The sequence below is a fragment of the Nematolebias whitei genome, chromosome 4 (assembly GCF_014905685.2).
Source record: "Nematolebias whitei isolate Nwh7 chromosome 4, NemWhi1, whole genome shotgun sequence".
Taxonomy (NCBI): domain Eukaryota; kingdom Metazoa; phylum Chordata; class Actinopteri; order Cyprinodontiformes; family Rivulidae; genus Nematolebias; species Nematolebias whitei.
In genome coordinates, this window is record NC_056501.1 from 23,707,337 (window position 1) to 23,717,999 (window position 10,663).

A 10,663-nucleotide genomic window follows, 5' to 3' on the forward strand; every position below is an offset into this window, starting at 1 on the left:
ATGATGAACATGGGGAACAGGTGTGCCGATTACTAATCCAGGACAGGTGTGACAAAACAGACGAAGAGGCACAACATTGAATGTGACAAGGAAGGTGAAGCTCTGCAGAGAGTGATGAAGACTGCATAGAAGTCTGTTGGAGTCAGCCTCCCCACCATCACATCTACACCTCCAGATGCAGGAAGAGGGCCACCTGCATCATGAAGGACCCCACTCATCCAGCACACTCACATTTTGCTCTGCTCCTCTCAGGAAGGAGGTTGAGGAGCATTAAGTTTAGAACCACTAGACTGAGGAACAGGTTCTACCCTGAGGCTGTTAGACTCATGAATCTCTAACCAGAATAATCACTGTAAAGAAAAAGAAAAATCATTGTTATGCCACATTAACTGGTGATATGTGACTTATTTGTGCTGCTGATTTCTTGCCTTTCAGCTACTGTATGATACTCATTTGCTCACTACAGACTCATGTTCGGGTTGCTGTTTAATTTACTGTTTAATATACTTTATTATTTTACATTATTAGTATTTAACATATATCTTAGATCCTTGTATATAATGTTTCTTTTTATAATTTATTTTTGCTATTTTAGTTGTAACTGGGACCTTGAGTACACAATTTCGTTCCATCTCATGTACCACATGGGATGCGAATGACAATAAAGAACATTGAACCTTGACAAAAAAACAGAAATAATTTAACAAGAATTCCCCTAAATAATATATCTAAATTTAAATGTAGAAACCTGGAAGACTAAACAGTTCAGCTACACTTGTTTAACAACTAAATAACAAGTCTTACTTTTTATGAAAAAATAATAAAACAACAAAAGGCCTTGCCAAAATGCAACAATTTGACTGCAGGCGCTGCATAATGACGAGTTTATTTTTGTAGAAAATGCAAAACTTTCTTCTTGAATGAATAATGAAGGATAAATTCTAGGTGTACATGGATACAAATACTTCAAACTTCCAATTAACTTCAGCAAAACCTTAACTTTCACACTCTGCTCCACGTGCCTAAACTCAGCTCCCCTCCGTTCTCCAAAGTTTTAGGCCCCCACACATAAACAATGACCCACCAAATATATTTGTGAGTGAAGGATATAAAGAAAATTGTCACCTGCATCACATTTTTGACATCTGCTTTTTCCTATTTTTGTGCTCGTTGTTTTCCATTTGGAGCCATTCTGTCATATTGTGACGAGAACGTACTTGTGAATAATTCATGAGCTGCACATACGATTACTCTGGTTAAAAAGTAATGAGGCGTATCTTCGTAATAAAAGCATGTCTGGTGTTGTTTTACCAAGTGCCTTTTCACACACGTCAATGCTTTTTGCCGGCCCCGGGTTGGCATGAAAGCACATCCTTGACAGAGCGCTGCGTTAAAGAGGGAGAAAACAAAAAACCCAACTGTGGCCCGTGGAGCAGGTGGTTGGAAATCAGAGCCCCAGTCCCGTCGCCACCACCCTTCCACACACGCACACCCCTCCACAGCGCAGCGGTGTGATCCAGCCCCGGCTATGAGCTGTCACTGGAGGCTTTTCATGTCTGAGCTCGGGAGAGATCAGTAGACTCCCCGTCTGAGCTGGGAGCCCTTTGATAATCGATGAAGCTTACAGTGGTGCTTTGTAACAACAGCGACTGTTCACGGTCCAATCAGACTGCGTCCCTGTCCTCCCCTGTTTGTTCCCATGGATCGTACGGGCTGTTTCCTATTCGCCCTAAAACGAGGCCTTAGATTTTATGTGTTGACAGTGAGGAGATGCATCAGCATCACAACGCTTCTCTTTTTTGTTGCGTTTCGTTGCTGTTTGCACCACAAACTGGCAAGATTTTCAGTGCGATCAGAGCTTCACACTCTTTTTACATAACCTGGTTTTACACTCTATGACACATCGTGACTTTAGTGCCGACGAATCAACTTATTCAAATCAGAAGGCTATTATCGTGCCATTAGTCATGTCATCTCGGGTGAGAAATCTGTGGTTGTTAAGCGATCATGAAAATGACACAAAGAACCCAGTTTGACAGAAAAATAAGAAGTATTTAGCTCCAACAAGGTGATTTCTAAAGAGCTATTTACTGTAAGCTTGTAGAGAAGATCACATAAGGCCAGCAGGTCAGAGTTGTGGAGTAATATTTTAGAATTGGAGTCTCCATCACGTCTCATTTGCTTAAAAATAATGGCAGGTTCTTATGGCAGTCAGCCAAATATGAAGCTGAGAAAACGAGGTTTGAATTTTTCTCTAATTCTTAATTGTGACGTGGAAAGTGCAACTAAAAACACCCACCGATCGAACTCCTGCTGATACACTGCAGCTAATGTGCAACAGTCTGCTTAAATGAATATTTTTGGTTCCTGTTTATTATTATTTTGTTTAAAGTTGGGACGTGTTACAATAAAATGCATAACTAAGAAAAATTAAAGAAAATGCAAGCAAGACCAAAGGAATGCTAATGATGTGTTGTCTTGAATCAACCAATTAAGTTAATTTGTTGTAAAGTCTTTAAAATATGTTTTTAAAAAGAGTAATTCACATCTCTGTCCAAATAATTCAACATTGTGTATCTGAAAGTCAAGTTCGGATCATGTCATTATTTTAATAAATAGTGAGAGCGGCTGGTAATCTACTGTGACTTTCAGCTTTAATCCCTCGTGTAACTGATCTTCGATGGACTTACCTTCACTTCCAGCAGTCACATGCCGAAGTGTCCCTGGGCAAGACACTGAACCTCTCATTGCCTCTGATGTGTGTCCCATCGGTGTATGAATGTGATAAAGCTCTGATTAGTTTTTTTAGAATGATTTGTTCAATCAGCTTTGTAGAGATCTAGTAGAGTGCTGTATGAATGGGTAAATGAGGCACAGACTGTAGTGTAAAGCACTTTGAGTACCTCGATAAGATACAAAGGCGCTATATAAGTACAGTCCATTTATCATTTACTTAATTTTTAGACTTCCAGAAACTTTATCTGCTGTAAACAGATTTTAGGTGCGACACTCCTCTTACTGTCTTCCACTTTTCCACTTAATTAGTTTTTAAAGCACACACATTACAATATGATGTTACATTCACATGACAACATCTAAGATATGAACTAAGAAAAACATCAACTAAATATACACTAAGCACTAATAGCATAAAAGCATTACGTCGAACATCAGCCAATTGGCTCAGAATTAGAAAGAGTTATTTGTTTTGTTCCGTTACTTGAAGATTATTATCATTGAACTAATTGTTTGGAAAAAAGGGGCAGATATAATAAGATTGTTTCTTCTTTCTGCTGCCTATTTTTATTTTACAGAAAAGAGCTGTAAGAATTATCACTAGGAAGCATTACTGTCACCCATCAAGCACATTATTTTATCAACTGAAGTTATTAAAGTTCCATGATTTGGTAGATTACAGTATTTTATCAGTTATGTATAGGGCTCAAAATAACACATTACCATTAAATATCCAAATAAATTTCATTAAAAGACAAAGTTGTTACAATCTTAAGGGGACAGAGATATTTGTCAAACCAAAATTCAGAACTAGTCTGAAGGGAAGGTCTACCTCAATCCAAGGAGTTGGATTGTGGAATGGTCTAGAGAGTGATGTGAAAAATGCCAAGTCAATGTGTACATTTAAGAAAAAGATCAAAGCTGAATTGTTAAAATATATAAATATTTGAAGTAGCTTAGTGTGTTTTGTATTAGAGTTAGAAAAATTTGAAAGAGTTATTCGTTTTGTTCTGTTACTTGAAGATTATTATCATTGAACAAATTGTTTGAAAAAAGGGGCAGATATAATAAGATTTTTTCTTCTTTCTGCTGCCTTTCATTTTAAATTTCTTGTATTTTTTAAAGTTTATGGAATTGTTTTGTTTTTTAAAATGAATAAACTTTATACCATACCATACATTCAGTGACTGAGTGAAAAAGCAGCCAAATCCAAAACGAAAGTCTCCTCTCAAAAGACCTCCATGTTGCTGCTGATCTGTTTCAATGTCGCTGCTGATTTGTTTCAGTGTTGGTGTGTTCATGCGTGCTCATTTGCTTACACGGACTCGTGTTCATGTTTGTGCTGATGTTCGACGTAATGCTTTTATGCTATTAGTGCTTAGTGTATATTTAGTTTATGTTTTTCTTAGTTCATATCTTAGATGTTATTACTGTTTTTCTTTTACATTTTATTGTCGGATGTAACTGGGAACCTTTGTACATAATTTCTCTCCACCACATGTACCACATGAGGTGCGAATGACAAAGAATCTCTGACTCTGACTCTCTGACTCTGATGAAGACTCTTTATCTCCATTTTGTTCATAGTCAGGTCACAATCTACATAGGTAATATAGGTCAGATCATCCCTGATGCATCCTTACATTTCTATGCTGATGACACAGTTGTTTATTGTCGAGCCAAAACAGTTGCTAAGGTTTTCCAGCTTTTGCAATCCGCATTTCACATCATCTAGTCAGATTTGTTCCACCTCAAACTTGTCTTAGATGCCGATAAAACCAAAGGAATGTTTTTTCAAACAGGGAGTCGGTCCAAACAGTTCTTCCTCCGATTTTGTCCTCAAATGGTGTCCCCGCTGAGTTTGTTGATTCCTATAAACGTGGGTATCTTTGTCGACTCGCATCTCTCTTTTAAGCTTCATGTGGAAAACCTAGTAAAGAAACTGAAAGTTAAACTGGGTTTCTTTTTCAGAAACAGATCCTGTTTAACTCTGAATGCTAGGAAACGCCTTGTATCTGTGACCTTCCTTCCCTCCATTGATTACGGTGACATTATTTACATGAACGTTCCTACAAGCACCCTGCAGATGTTGGATGCTGTCAATCATGGTGCACTAAGATTCATAACTGGCTGTGATTATCATACCCAACACTGCACCCTGTATTCACTGGTAAAAAAGGGCCATCTCCTACTCCGCTCCTGTTTCCTGGAATATCTTGCAAAAAGATCTGAAGCTCTCGACCTTGACCTATCCAAGTGGCTTTAAGAATCTGTTGGACTCCTGGCAGGGACCAATGCAGACATGTTCCTGTTTTTAGTTTTCTACATTTGCCTTATAATCTAGCTGTTTGTTACTTTTTTTGCCATCTTATTTTAATTTGTAAAAAAAACAAAAAAAAAAACATCTGTATGCCTTTTTATATTTGTCTATTGTTGTCGCTGTTGTCCATTGTTGTCATCATTCTTTGTTGAAATCAGGTCTCTCTTGTAAATGAGTCCTCGAGGCTCAATGGGATTTACCTGTCTAAATAAAGGTTAAATGAATGAACAAGATGCATCAGGTCTAAGACAGAAACCCAGACCTCCCTCTCCCCAACTCTCTCCAGCTCCTCCTGGCGAACCTTGAGCCGTTCCCAGGTCAGAGAAGACACACAATCTCTCCAGGGCGTGGGTCTTCCTCGGAACCTCATTCTAGTTGGATGTGCTCGGAAAACCTCTAAAGGTCCAGGAGGCACTCCTTTCAATGCAGAGGAGCAGCGGCTCTACTCCAAGCTCCCCGGATAATGAAGCACCTGAATCTATCTGTACGGATGAGCCTAGCCCCCATGTGATAGAAGCTCATTTCGGCCACTTGTAACTGGGATCTCGTTGTACTGGGCTTGATCCAAACCTCATTATCAAAGGTGAGGGTTGGAATGTAGACAGACCAGTAAATTGAGAGCTTTGCCTTTTGACTCAACTCTTGTTTATGTTGTTTATTTGTCATATGCAGGTTAGCACAAGGTCAACAGTGCAATGAAATGTTCAGGATAAGAAGGACCGATTCGACTCGCTAAAAACAAACAAACAAAAAATACTAAAGCATGCAATAAAGGTACAAAATAAAGTACCAGAAAGTGAAAAAGAAATATAATATTTACAAGGTTCAAAAGTAATATGGTAAACAACAACATGGTTGAATATAATGGTGCAAGTAGGATTAATTCATATAAGTATTTCACAGGTGGTAATATAAGCTTAAATGCACATTATATATTTATTGTACATAACTAACATAAATCATACAGGTTGTGTGACAGGTTATTGCACAGGTAGTGAGTAACATTGAGATTAATTGAATTAGAATAGAATAGAATAGAACAGAATAGAATAGAACAGAATATAATAGAATAGAATAGAATAGAATAGAATAGAATAGAATAGAATAGAATAGAAACAGCCTTTATTGAATTATGATGGTAAGGCAGTGACATAGATGTTATATGCATATATGGCATAAGATATGACAAACACGATACAGCCACATAGTGCAGCAGCAAAAAACATATTAGGTGTCACAGATGTAGCTTAGTGCAATGTTATTGTCAGATGTTTAGTAATATTATCAAGATTTCAATAATCCAACAGATTGTGGGTAATAACTGTCTTTGAATTTTTTTGTGTGCGATAGATGAATTTTTCACCACAACCGACTGAAGCAACGCCCTCATTACTGATGATGAGGCCCCAATCCGTCGATCTATTCTACCATCGCTCAGGATAATGACGCCGACAAACCTTAAAGCTTTCATCAGAAGCGTAAAGTCCCCCATCATTGATCAGTTATATGACTGAATATGTTTGCTCACAATGTACTTTGTATGTGAATGTTCCTGTAAAGTGCCCTGAGACAACTTTGTTGTGATTTGGTGCTATATAAATTGAATTGAATTGACCATTTCAATTCATATTTGCATGCAAATAATCTTTTGAACCTTTAGAGCAGGGGTGTCAAATTCACTTACAAAAGGGGGCCAAAATTAAAACCTTTTTCAAACTAAGGGCTGATTTCAGAATCTACATTAACTCAAATCAGATACCCAACATCTTTTTTTAGTCACAGGTCCCTTAACAAGAATTTGGTCTCATTTGATGTGCTCTGTTGTACTTTCAATTCAATTCAATTCAAAAATACTTTATTAATCCCAGAGGGACATTATTTGTTGTTGTAACTCGTTATCCTCATTTCATTAAGAGATGTTAACAGGATGCTGTAGACAGGAAGGATCTCTTATAAAGGTCCATCCCACAGTGGATCTTAAGAAACTGGCTGCAGATGCTGTCCGATACATCCACTCAGACTCAGACGGCCTCTCGGTTCCCCTGGGCTGTAGGACCGCCCAGATGCTGGGCAGAACTCCTCCCAGAGCAATGGCCACTCCTCCCAGCAGTCTGCAGAGCTCCTTGTCGCTGCGGACAGCCAACTGTAGGCAAGTAGTAGGTGCCGAGGGACGATCGTGTCCTTCTGCTGTCATGACCCATGTTTCCTGCTAGTTCCAGGATCTCAGTGGTCAGGCACTCAAGCACAGCTGGCAAGTAGATGAGAATGCGTCCGCAGAACATCCTTTTCAACTCATTTGAGATTTTGGGCTGTAGCTGAGATATTATTTGAGCTTTTGAGATGTTAATCAACTGCTGTTGGTTGTAGAAAACTGCCTTGTTGCCATGGTTACGCATCATAACAAATGTCCAACACTTAAAAAGTTTCAGTAAAAATCCTTCCGGCTGCACAGCATCTGATACCAGAAGAAACAATCATCCAAAAAATGTGATTTACATCCAGAAAAAGAGGAATTAAATTTTCCAAAACAAAATCTCAGAATGAAAGTAATAGAGCTGCTCCAACATGCAGCCACCTTGAGCGGCGCAATTTACATCATAATTAAAGATTACTGAAAAAATCCAAGAGATAGAATTATTTTACATTTCACATATCATCTTGGGGGCCAGATAAGATGTCAACGAGGGTCACATTTGGCCCCGGGCCTGGAGTTTGACACATATGCTTTTGAGGAACTGGAGTTGTGAACATTTTATTTTTGTAATCTGAAATGTTAGTCCTATATATTTTCTTTTTCTCGCTCTCGTTTCTTTAAATGGAGCCTCATGTTAGTTCAGGCAGTCATGATGCCTCTCCACATTTCTCCATCCTCCCAGCCTCCTGCTGGAGTAGCTACTGTTTTCTCCATCTAGGGGTGTCCAAACATTTTAGGTGGGCCAGAACTGTCTAGATGAAAGGACTCGAGGGCCAGAAAAATCTCCATTCAAGAAAAAAAAAAAAAAATTAAAGTGTTCTTTTTTGGTCTCCTCATTTTTAACAACTTGAATATTTTGGAGAAAGATTAAAAGTTTAGTTTAAATCCTTGTAGATCCAGAATATTAGGAGCTTCATAAACATTAACCTTTTTTGTAAGAATTTAATTTAGTAGATTTTTTTGGGACTATTATTTGTTTTCTTGTGCTCTGAAAGCTCGTTTTTGTTTATTTTCAGAGACAAAAGCCTAAAATGAGTATGTTCTTTAAAAAAGGGGGGTGGAACTTCAAAACACCCGTTTGGTTCATGGACGGCTCAAAAAGGTCATCAAAGTTTTGACAAACAGCTGGTGGTCAATAAAACAGATTCATAGGTTTGAAGGAACACTGATAAATTGATCAACTTGTATGTCGACACCACTTTATATTCTTTTTAAAATCAGAGTCAGAGTTTCTTTATTGTCATTCGCACCTCATGTGGTACATGTGGTGGAGCGAAATTATGTACACGGGGTCCCAGTTACATCCAACAATAAAATGTATAAGAAAAACAGTAATAACATCTAAGATATGAACTAAGAAAAACATCAACTAAATATACACTAAGCACTCATAACATAAAACATTGAACATCAGCACAAACATGAACATGAGTCTGTGAGCAGATGTGCACGCATGAACACATCAACATTGAAACAGATCAGCAGCAACATGAAACAGATCAGCAGCAACATGATATGGTTTTTCACAGTGATTATTCTAGTTAGAGATTCATGAGTCTAACAGCCTCAGGGTAGAAGCTGTTCCTCAGTCTAGTGGTTCTACACTTAATGCTCCTTAACCTCCTTCCTGAGGGGAGTGGGGCAAAAAGTGTGTGTGCTGGGTGGGTGGGGTCCTTCATGATGCAGGTGGCCCTCTTCCTGCATCTGGAGGTGTAGATGTCTGTGATGGTGGGGAGACTGATTCCAACAGATTTCTGTGCAGCCTTCACCACTCTCTGCAAAGCTTTTCTTTCTGCAGCTGTGCAGCCTCCATGCCACACATTGATGCTCGAGCACAGGATGCTCTCCACTGCACACCTGTAGAAGGAGGTGAGGACTGAGCTTCCCAGACCAGCTCGCCTCAGCCGTCTGAGGAAGTAGAGTCTCTGATGAGCTTTCTTGATCAGGCTGGTGGTGTTGTTGCTCCAGCTGAGGTTGTCATTCATGTGTACACCCAAGTACTTGTAGCTGGAGACCACTTCCACCGCAGATCCTCTTATGTTCAGGGGGGTGTAGGTGTTTTTGTTCCTTCTGAAGTCCACAATCATCTCCTTTGTCTTCTTCACATTGATGTGAAGGTTATTCTCTCTGCACCAGCTCTCCAGGTGTTCCACCTCTTGCCTGTAGCTGGACTCATCATTGTTTGTGATGCATCCCACCACCGCTGTATCATCTGCAAACTTTACAATGTGACAGCCTGGATGGGTAGCTGCACAATCATATGTGAGCAGAGTAAACAGGAGGGGGCTCAACACACATCCCTGAGGAGAGCCAGTGCTGAGGGTTATGGTGGAGGAGGAGAGGTTGTGGATCCTCACTAACTGTGGTCTGTTTGTTAAAAAGTCTAGTACCCAGTTGCAGATGGAGGGGCTTAGTCCTAGTGTGGATAGTTTGTCCATCAGGGTTTGGGGGATCATGGTGTTGAAGGCGGATGTGAAGTCCACAAAGAGCATACGGACGTAAGAGTTTTTCTGCTCCAGGTGGTTGAGCGCAGTGTGGACCACAGAGGAGATTGCATCCTCTGTTGATCGGTTCTCACGGTATGCGTACTGATGAGGGTCCTCGTTGATGTTGATGGTTGTTTTGATGTGAGTCATGACCAGTTTTTCGAAGCATTTAGCGACTATCGGGGTGAGGGCCACTGGCCGATAGTCATTCAGACCAGTCACTGTAGAGCTTTTTGGGACTGGGATGATGGTGGCAGTCTTCAGGCAGGTGGGAACTGTCTCCAGGGTAAGTGAGGTGTTAAAGATGTCTGCCAGCACCTCACAGAGCTGATCAGCACATTCCTTCAACACTTTTCCGGGGATGTTGTCTGGGCCAGTTGCCTTGTGCGGATTAATCCTCCTGAAGGTACTCCTTACTTCTGCTGAGGTCACGCTGAGATGCTCTTCATCCGGTGGCGAGGTGAGTCTGGTGCTGGGTGGTCTGTTCGGGTCTTCAAAGCGTGCATAGAACTTGTTGAGGGCATCAGGCAGAGATGGGTCTTTGGGACATTGTTCACTCCTTCCTTTATAATCTGTTATGCACTTAATGCCCCTCCACATGCTCCGAGGGTCTTGTGAGATGAATTGACCCTCGATCCTCTTTGCATATGTGGCCTTGGCCCTCTTAATACCAGCAACCAGCTCTTTTCTTGTCCTACTCAGCTCCTCTGAGTTTCCAGACCTGAAGGCAGTGTTCCTGGCTTCCAGCAGGGTACGCACCTCTGCATTCAGCCAAGGTTTTCTGTTTGGGTAGCTTTTAACATTTCTGATAGTGGAGACTGTGTCAGTACATGTACTAATGTAACCCAGTACTGAGGATGTGTATTGGTCAAGATCAAGCGAACCTCCATTTTCAGCAGCTTCTCTGAAAACCTGCCAGTCTGTTCG